Here is a 14,439-nt window from a genome sequence, read left to right as displayed (position 1 = left end):
GCCAACCAGAGAAACACCCATGTACCCCAACTCTCTGCTTTCTATTAGTTAACCAATCCTCTATCCATGCTAATACATCACCCCCAACTCTATGCATCCATAATCTTATGGATAAGTCTTTTATGTGGCACCTTATCAAAAACCTCCTGGAAATCCAAGTAAATAATGTCCACCTGTTCCCCTCTATCCACTACACTCACTATATCCTCCAAGAACCCCGGTAATGGACCTGCCTTTGCTGAGTCCATTCTTCATCTGCCTGATGGATCCATTTATTTCCAGATGCCTCGCTATTTCTTCTTTAATGATAGATTCAAGCATTTTTCCAACTACAGATGTTAAACCAACTGACCTGCCTTATGGCATGAATATTGACTTCTCTAACTTCTGTTAATGCCCCTCCTCCCCTTCTTACCCCATCCCTGACATATTTAGTTGTTTGCCTGTTCTCCATCTCCCTCTGGTGCTCCCCCCTTTCTTTCTCCTGAGGCCTCCCATCCCATGATCCTTTCCCTTCTCCAGCTCTGTATCACTTTTGCCAATCACCTTTCCAGCTCTTAGCTTCACCCCACCCCCTCCGGTCTTCTCCTATCATTTCGCATTTCCCCCTCCCCCACTACTTTCAAATCTCTTACTTTCCTTTCGGTTAGTCCTGATGAAGGGTCTCGGCCCGAAACGTCGACAGCGCTTCTCCCTATAGATGCTGCCTGGCCTGCTGTGTTCTACCAGCATTTTGTGTGTGTTGTTGTTTAAATTTCCAGCATCTGCAGATTTCCTCGTGTTTGACCTGCCTTTTGCCTACATCCTTTTTGAACAGTGGCGTGACATTCACCTTCTTCCAATCCATCAGGACTCCAGAGAATTTTTTTGGTAAATTATCACCAAAGCCTCAACTATAACCTCTGCCATTTCTTTCAGTACCCAGGGATGCATTCCATAAGCACCAGGGGACTTATCTATCTTTAGGCCCACGAATTTGCTCAGTACTACTGCTTTAGTGATAGCTATTGTATCGAGGTCCTCACCTCCCATCACATCCATATCATCTCTCTTCAGCATGTTAGACATGTCCTCCACTGTATAGACCGACACAAAATAGCCACCCAAAGCCTCAATCAATTTCCCCATTCTCGTCCTCCAAGACGATTGTAGAGCAAAAGTTCTCAAGTTACCGTATCCTAATTTTACTCATGACTTTAGACTAGTGGAGTACAGGAAGGATGTGATAGCTCTAGAGGGGCCGCAGGGGAGAATCAGCAGAATATTGCCTGGAATAGAGGTTCCGGTTATGAGGAGAGATTGGAGAAGCTAGGTCTGCTTTCCTTGAAGCAGAGGAGTCATAATTGAAAGATATAAATGATAGGGTGCATAAACACAAAATCTAGAACTTGGAAAATACAGCACAGGAACATGCCTTTCAGCCCACAATGTCTGTGCTGACCTGGTGGCAAATTCAAAGAGTCTTATCTGCCTGCACGTGATCCATATCTCTCCTTTGTTTGCATGTTGCTGTGCCTATCTAGTGGCTTCTTAAACTCCACCCCTAGCAATGTGTTTTGGGCATCCACACTCTGTGTAAATAACTTGCCCCATACACCTTTTTTTAAACTTTCCCACTCTCACCTTAAAGCTACGCCCTCTATAATTAGACCCTGGGGAAAAAGTCTCTGACTATCTACCCCAACTATGTTTCTCATTACTTTACAAGCTTCTAAAATACATGAGAAAACAATCCAAGTTAGTCCAACCTCTCTGCAGGAAACTTTCCCCTTAATCAGAGGGAGACATAACAAGAGGGCATAGATAAGAGGGAAGAAACTCGGAGGGGATATGAGGGAGACTTTCTTCACCCAGAGAATGATGAGTGCCTGAAACGTACTGCTGGTGGGACTTGCTGGCACTCGAATTGCTTATCCATAGCAAAGTACGGGCCAAGTGCCGGGAGACGGCTTTAGTGTGGATGGGTTCCCATTGGCTGGCTTGAAAGTGATGGGCAGAGTGCTCTGTTTCCGTGCAATACATCTCCATAGATCTATTCAAAATAAAAGCTTCACAAATTCAGATCAAACGACTCCATTCTCAACAGAACAGAGTACAAGCCTGGTTTATACAACCAATCTTTTTGATCCATCTATACGATTAAGTATCATTTCCACCCATTGATTTTCACCATTCTGTTGGTTCTTTTCTATCATTTGTATGTGCACATCAGCTGCCCACTTCCAGAACCAGACACATAGTTTTATACCACTTTGTTCCCAAGTGTTAAAGATAAGATCAGCTTAGAATTGTGTAAGTGCTCGGTCAATTCAGACAATTTCTGAATCTAAATGGCTTGGCAGATTAGATTTAAAGCATTTGTAATCTTTTCTTATTTTTAATGCCAGGTTGCAGTGCATGTTAATGGTCAATGTTGATTATATGATTCAAATCAATCCTCTTGGGTGTTTAACTATATTTAACAGTAGCTGATGGAGTCAAAAGTTGCCAGAAATTGAATACAGTGGTTTTGTCGAAGAGTATAATTCTCCCAATTAGTTTAAATTCCTGCCTCTCTGCACAGTTCTTTCGGCTGAACTGAAGTGAGTGGGCCTGTGAGGATGCACTTGTCTGGACTGCAGCATTGCTAAGATTCTCCAAGTGTCCTAAGGGTTCCCAGCTTAATTCAGAAAGGTTTATGAGAATATGGTCACTGGGTTTTAATTCTGGATTTCCCCAAGCAAAGCACCATTGAGGAAGTGGTTCTCAAATGGTAACTTGCTGACAGCATTTGTAGACTGCAGCGTGGGTTAAATTAAACTTCTGTTCTGTGCTCAAGTGTATGGTTTATGGTTAGGGTTCAAGTTGGTTTATTGAAAGGCAAGATCGCCACCTATTGGTAGGATTTGTCCCATGATCTCCAATCACATATGAGAATCAAGTCCCGCGGGATTTATTGTCAAGTATACCAGGTGCAATGTAATTGTGTAAAATGCCACCGGTGACCAGTATGCATATTTACTCATTATACATAAATAATACATAAACCAGAAGTACAGCAATGGGCACAAAACAACAGAACAGTACAGAGTACTGCAGTGCGAAAAGCACCACAATAACGGAAGGGTTCGGGGTCTGGGAATGTGGGAAGGGGATATGAAAGAGGTGATTGGTTCAGACGGCTGAAAGCTATGGGGAAGAAGCTGTTCTCGAGATTGGTGCACTGGTCTTTTAAGCTCCTGTATCTTTTTCTAAAAGTTAGAAGACAGAAAAGTAATAATGTATTGAGGAAAATCATTTTTAATTAGCACATAATTAGAATCTGGAATGTATGTTCTGCAGAGATGTTGGGTTGGGTTCCCCTGTGGCCTTCAGGAGGGGATTGACTGTAAGTCATGTGAGCAAAGGTTTACCATGTTACAAAGAGAAGGTGAATGACAGGGACTAGGGGGTTGCTCTGGGAGCGAACTGGTGAACACAGTGTGCACCTGTGATGAAACCATACTATCATTCTGTGCCCATTACAAAAGCTGAGGCTCTTATTATTTGGTCAAGCTGCTGGAAAGTGGCTTCTTTCTTTCTAAAGAAGAAATATTCTTGTCCCTCCCATAATATGACTGCTGGTGGGTGGGTCATTCATAAATATGATTCATAATTACACTGCCAATGTACGTACAAGGGAATCTTCAGTGGACATGCTGGGTTGTCCCCTCCTGTAAACACAAGAGGTGCTGAAAACCTGGAGTGATATGCACAAAGTGCTGGAGGAACTCGGCAGATCAGGCAGCATCTATGGAGAGGAATAAACAGTCAACGATCCACGCCAGGACCCTTCATCAGGTCCTCTCCCTCCTATATCACTTCCATCTTCTATCTTGTGATCTAACATCCTGTAACACAAATCCTAAACAATTTTCCAAAACAAGGAATGCAATTACCACACCATGAAGTTCAGCCATCGTCAGAAGAGAAAGCATTGGGGTGGGCTTCAAGCCAGAGGCCAGAGAGTGCAAAACAAACTGGTGTTCAGCCCCACTACTCTGTGCCAGACAATATCTCCACCCCCCCCCACCCCTAAGCCCATCCTGTCTACCTGCATTTGACCCATCTCCTCGCTTTTCACTCCTACCATGGAGCAGGAGGTGCAAGGGTCCTGGCTCCCACACCATCGGTTTCCAGATCAGCACCGGCATCAATCGTCTCGGTCCTGAACTGGACTCACTTTCAGGGTCTCTGCAGCTCTTGTTCTCAGTATTCTCTGATTACACGTTATTATTTGCACAGTTTGTCCTCTTCTGTACATTGAATGTTTGTCAGTCTTTGGCTTTTCGTGGATTCTAGTTATTTTTTTGTTTTCCTGTGAAGATGAGTCTCAGGGATCAGCATGGTATACATACTTACATTTACTTCGAACTTTGAACAAAAGCTTAGCACACGTTTATGCAATTTGCCAAAGCAGATTCTAGCATGTTGCTTTATTTGGCACATATTACACAGTCCAAAGTACACATCAAAAAGACACTGTAATCTGCTTATTGCTTCTCCATTAATGATGGCAATGAAAATTTTTGATTTGTTTTATTTCAGTGGCAGCCTTGGTTGGTCACAGTCACCATGAATGTTGTCTAGATACGCAAGCCTGGACAGTACGATATGGAGAGCGAGCTGTTGCCTGTGTAGCAAGCTCCCCCTCTCCGTGCATCTGATGAACCCAAAGGAATGGCAGAGACCAATGCAGTTTGGTACCAGTGGTGTCACAGAACTCAATGTAGGACTGCCTAGGGACTCCAGCTCTGGACTTCTCCCTCGGGTTTTACTCCCGAAGCCTTCCTCATGAGTGGGTATAGCTGCAAGGCAGCAGAGGTTTGAGATCAGAGTTTTCCTTCTCCTAGCTGAGCTGCCAACCACAGTAACACTGCCTATCTGCCCAAAGCAACTGGTTTTAAAGCACCAGTAACCCATCTTTGCTCCTTGTCCTGTTGGTAGAAACGGTTCTGACAGGCTTAGAAGCTAGGCCACACATGAAGACCAGGAGCTGGACTTGGTTGTCAGAAGTTACCTGAGGTACATGCCATTGGGAGCATTTAATAGGTAGAGAGTGGGAGCTTGTCCCCATTACCACCGCTGGCTATAACAACCTTAAGGAACTAATAGTGGTAGCCTATTCAAAGAAAACAGTTATAAAGATAAAGTATTGGGCACACCACTGCTTTGCTGAACATCAGGAAGTGCCCTAGTGCTGAACATCTAATGAAGAACAGTCAAAGCATGGCAGCCAAATCGCATACTACCCAGGGCTGCAAGAGCAAGGCGATAAAATTATATCAACTGCTGCAGAGATGTAAATCAAAAGAATCAACTTCAACCAGGTAACCTACCTTTGACTCCTCCTCATGAAGAAGTCTAGGAAACATTAAGGATGAAAGAGATGAAGAGAATTCAATTACTCAAACTAGAAATCTCTCATCATCTATAGTTCTGAACAAAGGACAATACAGCACTGAACATGCCCACCTTGCTACCAATTTATTTTAAATCTCCTGAATATCGTCCATATTCATCTATTCTCTTCATTTTCATGTGTCTATCTAAAAGCCTGATTCCACTACTACCCCAGAAAACCGTTACAGGTGCCAACTACTCCGCCTGAAAAAAACTTACCCCTCAAATTGTTTTTAAATTTTCTCTCTCTAATCTTAAAAGCATATTCTCTGGGTTTTTGACATTTCTACACTGAGGGAAAAGATTCTGACTCTCATAATTTTGAAAACCTCTGTCAGGTCTTCGCTCAGCCTCGAATACTCTAGGGAGAACAAATCAAGTTTGTCCAGACCTTCCTTGTATCTCATGCACTCTAATCCATGCAACATCCTTGTAAACCTCTTTTGTACCATCTCCATAAACTCTATGTCCTTCCTATAATGGGCAAGCAGAACAGAACAAAATGCTCCACATGCAGTTTGGCTGAAGCTTTATATAGCTGTAGCATGACTTCCTTACTCTTACACTCAATGCCCTGTTTGCAGCTCGTTCAATATCGCCACTCCTGTGTAAAAAGCTTTCCCTCAGGTCCCTTTCCCTTCTCTTCAGAAACCTATGATTCCCTTTCACTGGGAAAAAGACTGTGCATTCACCCTGCGTATGCCCCTCAGGATTTTAGACATCTTGATCAGATCACCACTCAATTTCCTACACTCCAAGGAATCAAGTCCAACCTCCCTTTAAAAGATTCACTGAAATCTTTCCAGCTTAATGGCACCTTTCCTATAGCAGGGTGACCAGAACCGAACACCATACTCCTGGTGCAGCCTGGCCAACATCTTGTCATTTCAGTCATTTGCCCTACAAACAATAATAACAACATCTCAAAGTTGAGTTTATTGTCATCTGCACAAGTACAGTACATGTGTGCATGTGTAATGAAAAGCTTACCAACAGCAGCATCACAGAAACAGCACCATATAAGTAGCATTCACAAGAAAAGTTATATAAAACTTTTACAAGAAAGTATACAGAAGAAGAAACATTTTGAAAGACGGTTGGAAGACATTGAAGAGTGCATGGGTAGGACAGGTTTCGAGGGATATGTGCCAAATGCCGGCAAAAAGGACTAGCTTGGATGGGAATCTTAGTCAGCAAGATCTCTTTTATATCCTCCTCTATCATGTTGAAACAACTGAATCCTGTAATGTTGTCGTGACCTGGCGCATGGAGTGTTATATTATCCTGCCCTTAGTGTTTTGAAATAAGCCCAGCATGCAGATTAACCTACTTCTGCATATCCTTTCTTTCAGACATTTATAGCGGGGAGCAGTCTGCACAGGAGCCCATCCTTTTCTGACACACCAATTGAATGCCAAACTAAACTAATCCCTTATGCCTTCACAAGGTCCATATTCCCTCATTTTCTGCAAATTAACAAATTTCACGACACATGCCAGTGATAATAAACCTGATTCTGATTCTGCAATCCATGTGTCTATCTTAGAGCCTCGGTCATATTTACCTCCCACTACCAACTGGCAGCATATTCCAGGTATCCACCCTTGCCCCACATATCTCCTTAGAACTAACTCCCTCTCACCTTAAATACATACCCTGTAGTATGGGAAAAAGTTACCAACTTTCTACTCTGTCTATGCCCCCTTCAAAATCTTATAAACATCTATCAGGTCTGTCCTCAGTCACTAGTGGTCCAGAGAAAACAACTCAAGTTGCTCAAACTCTGCTTATAGCACAAGCCAGAGAGTATCCTGAGAAGCCTCTTCTGTCCCCTCTCCAAATCCTCCACATCCCTCCTGTGATGGAGTGACCAGAATTGAATCAGAGTTTTGTAAAGCTCTAACATAACCTTCGGACCCTTGAACTTGCTGGATCCGACTGTTTAACTGTCATTTTCTTTGCAGTTCAATGATTAATTATCTGCTTGTAGTTTAAGTAGTCTTTATATGCATCATGGTTTAATATGCCTCTAATGGAAATATAATTTTGGAAGCTTCTTTGTACCGCATTAGTGAATAAATATTTTTTCTCACTGGTCAATTTTTACTGCAGTATTGACAAAGTGCTTTCTAACTGATTAATTTTTATCTATAAATTAAAATGAAGTTTTTCTTATCTCTATGGGTATAAAATAACTAAGCATAAAGTCATGTCATCTTAATCTTCTTAGTCTCTTGTCTATAAGCCTTCTGCCCCTGTTTCCTTTGCTCTATCAACTCTTAATAAAATGATTGTGAAGCAACAAGTTTTATGCCTCGTTCTTATCTTCTAAAAGAACCTTGGATTTAAACATCAAAATCCATCAAGTGGTGCAGTTGGCAAAGATATTATGAAGTTTAGAATTTGTTGCAATTGAAAACAAAGGAATGATTTTTTAACATGCAACAAAATGGATAAGAGCTTTCTTTGTTGTCTGAAAGAAAAGTTCTAGTAAGTTCTGGCTTTGAATACTGGATGGAAATCAGGATTGTGGACTGCTGTGAGCCTCTTTAAAAAGGAAAACAGCTTTGAAAATATTGGTTAAAATCTATTTAGTCCTAACCTATTTGGTTACAATCTAGGTTGGTTGCACAGTGATCTATTTTAGTACCTAGTGAAAATAGTGGTTGTACAATCTATTTGTTTGTGATCTATTTGGTTGCAATCTATTTGGTTGGTGGATCAACCTATTTGGTATTTGGTTACAATCTATTAATATTTTGATGATCCTGTGACTCATAATGAAGAACAACTGGAGAGGTGTTTGGACCTTTAAAGGTGACATTGTGCAATACCTATATTAGGAATCCCCAGTAAGGGTAGACCAGTTACTCTGTATGTCACTGGAAACATGGCTCTAGAACATGGAGACTTACCATATTCTGTTTGTTGTTACTCTGCTAAATTAGATCATGTAGCATTAGGATGGGCCCGTGTTTACAAGCAGTGCAGGCAACCTATCTGGCAGTCATGGCTGAATCTGGTTTTAAATGTTCGATGTCTGCACTCTGTACACACTTTACTGACTATGAATAGAGCCTCCCAAGTAATTGCTGCTCGGTTGTCCAAGTGGTTTACTGTCACTGAGGCACCTAATATCATTGTTCAATGGCGAGCCCATCGAATCCAGTTACACTGTTACTGTCAGACCTGGAAGACTACGATGATCAAGACTGAGCTAGTACAATAATATTCCGAGGAGATGCCTTTATCAAACCTGAAACTGCTCCTCAATGATTGATGGGCAGTTGTTTCTGAAATTAAAGTGCTGGCATCAGGAAGCATGGCTCCTGGTGTCAGCACAACAGACAGAACTAAAAGCTTTCATTGAAGCCTGTAAGTTGGCAGAAGGAAGACTAATATCTACACTGATCTTGATATGCTTTTGAAGTTGTTCATGATTTTGGAAACTTATGGAGACAAACAGGATTTCTTCTGGCTTTAGGGACCACAATCAAGAATGACCAACTAGTACAAGAACTTATGGATGTCATACAACTGCTGTCAGACGTTGCCGTATTGAAATGCAAAAAGTCACTCCAAAATTACCACGATGGGAAGCCGTGGAACTGCATTTGTGAATGAATTGCAAAAACGGCAGCATGTGAAGAAGTAAAAGAAATGAAATAAAGTACCAAGAACATATGCAGTGAATCCAACGACTGGAATTATGGAAACAAAGTTGAACTCTATCACAGATGAACATACAAGATTTTCTGGCACAGTAAATACACTCTATTGCACACATCGGAGTACAAAAGATTAACAACAGATGCTCTCAGTGGTGGTGGAATCCAAAGTTCAGGATACAAGCTCAAGAAACATTTGAAAGATGCATGATATACCAGAAAACAAATCCTGGAACAGCAGAAAAACTACCACAATTGCTCTTGCAATTTGTGGAAAAGCTCCTGCCCCACCTGGTCCAATTTTACACTTACAAATGGGCTACATTTCTTTGTCAAGGATACTTAGACATACTAGTAATTGTGGACAAGTTTTCAAGGTGGGTGGAAGCTATTCCAACAAGGAAAGCCACCGTCACACTCACAGCAAAAGCTCTGATCAAGGACTATATTCTTAGATGGGAATTGTCATCACATTGGCTCTGACCAAGGGACGTACTTCACCGGGAGAATTTGTCAGAAATTACCATGACTGATGATCTTTCTATTGTTCACACCACCCAAAGACATTATAACAAGTCGAACAACTGAATGGAACTAACAAAAAATGACTGACTGTGTATCATGAGGAAGGTGTACCACGGCCTACAGCTCCTTCTATGTCGCATCAGAGCAACCCCAAACAAGAAAACTAAAACTCCACTTGAGGTGGGTACAGGATGTCCTATGTCACGGAGGGAGCCCCTGATCTCCGAGTGGCTGATATACACATTATGGCCAATAGTTGAGTTAACTATTGTGTGAAATTAACTCCAGCTGTCCAGTCTGCTTCTCAACAGATCTCTGCCGCTTGGGAAGACACAACAGAAGGAGGACACACCTTGATTTCTGGTGAGTGGGTCCTAATTAAGGAACCACTGGGAGCTGGATGGAAAGGTCCTTCTCAAGTGCTGTTAATTACCAACTCAGCGGTGAATGTAGAAGGCAGAAGTGGATACAAGCCAGTCCCTGCAAGCGAGCTAAAGTGATATCCAACAATAATGTTGTGGTTCATGTGCTAGTAACCTCTTGGTTACTACAGGTCTGGGCTGGAGTGAGCAAATCACTAACCAGCCAGAAGACTTCAAGCAAGTTGACAACTACTGGACATTATGAAGTTTATTCTAATATTATTAGTTGTTTTTTAGCAATTTTCCCGACTCATAAAGTATATTTGTACTATTAATAATCAGAAATATTACTATTCAATAAAGTTACTGTCAAATAATAATGGTTATAAGTTAATGGTACAATATATATTTTACGTGTGGAAATGGTTAGGATCTTATTACTTAGGGTATGTTTTTCCTGCCATGAGACGCACATCTTATCTTTACCTCCCGAGTCTGGACACTTCCCCAGAAACTGTGCATACCCTGTACTCACACTGTACCTGTGTTAGAGTCTGGGATTGTGACTGGACTAATTTAAGGTCTGGAGCTAAAAAGAGTAGAGCATCTCCGGGAGTGTTTAGACGGGGTTCAAGTGGGCAACCCAGGACTACATTTAGACTGGGTCCCCCTGTCCAAGGTCCTCAGGTGTGTAGACTGGATCAGGGATCCGGGGCTTCTTCGGGTCTGATCCGGTCAAGGGAGCGTCAGTGGGTTGATTGGCCGCAGCTTCTCCCTACGGGTGTCCATTAAGAGGCGCTGCGCTGTCGGCGTGGGGGTTGGTTGAGAGAGAGCGAGGGAAGGGGCGGAGACTGGAGACTGGGGTCCGAGGTCTGCCGGCAGTATCTTCCCTACGAGTTTGCGGTGGTCGGCCTCTAACAGCGGAATGGCGCAGCGTGAGTCCGGGAGTGGGGGTCCGGGAGAGAGCGGACAAGTTACCCGTGGTGGGACCAAGGCGGTGGTGTCGGGGGTGGGTGAAAAATCGCCGTACCCAGGCTGCTCCCTTCACCACGATCTGCCTCACCAAGCGACTCCCTGATGGCGGGGGTCGCAGCAAGGGATGCGTGACTCCTAGGTGGGAAGGGGAGAGACGGCTCGGTAGGGGAAGGGGAGAGGCGGCTCGGTAGGGGAAGGGGAGAGACGGCTCGGTAGGGGAAGGGGAGAGGCGGCTCGGTAGGGGAAGGGGAGAGACGGCTCGGTTGAAGGTTCTGAAGCGACAGCAACAACTGGCTGAGTAACGGCGATCCTCACAGAACAGGTGGGAGGGGGAGGGTGGAGTGGAATAGATTACTCCCCATCTGGTTCGCACCCCCCCATACTCCCTCCCACACACCTCCCCCTTCAGACCCTCATACCCCTCCAGCACTACCCGCCTCCCACACCCCCTCTCACACTCTTACACCCCCATCCCCACAACCCCCTCCTCACAACCCCCTCAGACCCCCTCCACAACCCCCTTCTCACACACACCCCCACAACCCCCTCACACCCCCTATACTCCCTCCCACACACCTCCCCCCTCAGACCCTCATACCCTCCAGCACTACCCGCCTCCCACACCCCCTCTTACACCCCTCATCCCCACACTCCCACAACCCCCTCAGACCCCCCCTCCACAACCCCCTTCTCACACAACCCCCTCACACCCCCTTCTCACACACCCCCTCCACAACCCCCTTCTCACACACCCCCTCCAAAGCCCCCTTCTCACACACCCCCTCCAAAGCCCCCCTCACACCCCCCTCCACAGCCCCCCTCACACACCCTCCACAGCCCCCCTCACACACCCTCCACAGCCCCCCTCACACACCCCCCCCACAGCCCCTCTCTCACACACCCCCCCACAGCCCCTCTCTCACACACCCCCTCCACAACCCCCCTCTCTCACACCCCCTCCACAAACCCCTCTCACACCCCTCCCACATATACTCCCTCTCTAACAACCCCTCCAACAAGCCCCCCTCTCACACACCTTCCTCTCACCCACCACTTTCATACAGCCCTCTCTCACCCACCCCTCTGACACCCTCCTTCTCACCCACAACCCCCTCACATATCCTCACGCACACCCTGTCACCACTTCCCCTCTCACCTACCTCACACCCCTCTCTGACGCCACGACCCACAAACCCCCTCACAAATCATGCCCTCCCCACTCTCATCTTTGAAGCTGTCCCTCCCCATCAAGAGTTAACAGGAGGCCAGACGCAGGCCAGGCCTGGAATCTGCCAGGTTCTCCGCCCACCCTCTCCGCTTTCCACTCTCCGCAGGCAAGCAGAAGCTCACTGGGTCTGATCTGTGCCGAGGAGGTAGGGCGGCGCCCCAGCCCCGTCTCGGGAATGCGGTGGGAGAGGGGGCTTGGGGAGGGGAGGGCAGGGGGGCTTGCTGAGGGCCAGGGCCCTGGAGGATGGGGAGGTAGAGAGTCTGCGGCTAGTGGGGAGAGAAATCTGTGCCAGAGACTGGGCAGGGTGGGGCTTGTGGTGAACTAACTCCTCTGGCAGTGGATGCGGGGGGAAGTATCTGTTCCTGTGACAATCCCCGCTCACTCAACCCGTGCCTGGAGCGGACAAGAAGGGTAGAGGTAGGTGGTAGAGAATGGGGGGAGGGTAGAGGTGCTGGGATGGGAAGGGAAGTGAAGAGGAGGGCAGAGATGAGGATGGGAATGTGGTGGGAGAGATAGGGATAGTGAGATGGGAATGAGGAGGTAACGGGGAGGCAGAGAGGGAGGCAGAGGGGGAGGGGGAGGTAGAGGGGGAGGGAGATGGGGTCGGGGAGGCAGAGGGGGAGGGAGATGGGGTCGGGGAGGCAGAGAGGTGGGGGAGCGGGGAGGCAGAGAGGTGGGGGAGGGGGGAGGCAGAGAAGGAGGGAGATGGGGACGGGGAGGCGAGGGGGAGGGAGATGGGGACAGGGAGGTAGAGGGGGAGGGAGATGGGGACGGGGAGGCGAGGGGGAGGGAGATGGGGACAGGGAGGTAGAGGGGGAGGGAGATGGGGACGGGGAGGCAGAGGGGGAGGGAGATGGGGACGGGGAGGCAGAGGGGGAGGGAGATGGGGACGGGGAGGTAGAGGGGGAGGGAGATGGGGTCGGGGAGGCAGAGAAGGAGGGAGATGGGGACGGGGAGGTAGAGGGGGAGGGAGATGGGGTCGGGGAGGCAGAGGGGTGGGGAGGGGGGAGGCAGAGAAGGAGGGAGATGGGGACGGGGAGGCGAGGGGGAGGGAGATGGGGACAGGGAGGTAGAGGGGGAGGGAGATAAAGAGGGGAGTGTAGGGATGGAGATAGAAAGAGAGAATGTGGGGGTGGGTTCAATAGAGAAGGGACGAGAAGACTGGGTGAAGATTGTGTTCACCAAAGTCATTCTATGTTATCCTGTATCCGTGCGGGGTGTGTTCCACAGTTCCCCTGGGAGCTCTGACTGAATACACGGATGAAAAGGGTTTATTCTGGAATTGGGAGGGGTCAGGGCTCAGACTGGGGCTGTGAGGTGTCCGGGGTCGGACTGTGGTTGGGAGGGGTCAGGGCTCAGACTGGGGCTGTGAGGTGTCTGGGGTCGGACTGTGTTTGGGAGGGGTCAGGGCTCAGACTGGGGCTGTGAGGTGTCTGGGGTCGGACTGTGTTTGGGAGGGGTCAGGGCTCAGACTGGGGCTGTGAGGTGTCTGGGGTCGGACTGTGTTTGGGAGGGGTCAGGGCTCAGACTGAGGCTGTGAGGTGTCTGGGGTCGGACTGTGTTTGGGAGGGGTCAGGGCTCAGACTGGGGCTGAGGTGTCCGGGGTCTGACTGTGGTTGGGAGGGGTCAGGGCTCAGACTGGGGCTGTGAGGTGTCTGGGGTCGGACTGTGTTTGGGAGGGGTCAGGGCTCAGACTGGGGCTGTGAGGTGTCCGGGGTCTGACTGTGGTTGGGAGGGGTCAGGGCTCAGACTGGGGCTGTGAGGTGTCTGGGGTCGGACTGTGTTTGGGAGGGGACAGGGCTCAGACTGGGACTGTGAGGTGTCCGGGGTCTGACTGTGGTTGGGAGGGGTCAGGGCTCAGACTGGGGCTGTGAGGTGTCTGGGGTCGGACTGTGTTTGGGAGGGGTCAGGGCTCAGACTGGGGTGTGAGGTGTCCGGGTTCAGTCCGTGGTTGGGAGGGGTCAGGGCTCAGACTGGGGCTGCGAGGTGTCCGGGGTCGGACTGTGGTTGGGAGGGGTCAGGGCTCAGACTGGGGCTGTGAGGTGTCCGGGGTCGGACTGTGTTTGGGAGGGGTCAGGGCTCAGACTGGGGCTGCGAGGTGTCTGGGGTCGGACTGTGGTTGGGAGGGGTCAGGGCTCAGACTGGGGCTGCGAGGTGTCCGGGGTCGGACTGTGGTTGGGAGGGGTCAGGGTTCAGACTGGGGCTGTGAGGTGTCCGGGGTCGGACTGTGTTTGGGAGGGGTCAGGGCTCAGACTGGGGC

General features: G+C 47.6%; 1 protein-coding gene across 3 annotated transcripts in view; it reads left to right on the top strand.

The window, feature by feature from the left end:
• Positions 1 to 10,772: 10,772 nt before the first annotated feature.
• The window catches only part of LOC140733233 (calpain-1 catalytic subunit-like), a 43,624-nt gene continuing 39,957 nt past the window's right edge, over positions 10,773 to 14,439 (top strand). The window contains exon 1 of one of the 3 annotated variants that reach the window (XM_073056288.1): positions 10,773 to 10,911. The gene's annotated coding sequence lies outside the window, so the exon portion shown is untranslated. Of the gene's footprint in view, positions 10,912 to 12,149; positions 12,325 to 12,432; positions 12,597 to 14,439 lie in introns of those variants that run through there. The other 2 variants (XM_073056289.1, XM_073056290.1) reach the window with 2 other exon arrangements.

Source organism: Hemitrygon akajei, chromosome 9, assembly GCF_048418815.1.
Source record: "Hemitrygon akajei chromosome 9, sHemAka1.3, whole genome shotgun sequence".
NCBI lineage: Eukaryota > Metazoa > Chordata > Chondrichthyes > Myliobatiformes > Dasyatidae > Hemitrygon > Hemitrygon akajei.
Note: the sequence above shows the minus strand (reverse complement) of the source record. Positions and strands in the feature narration are given on the sequence as shown.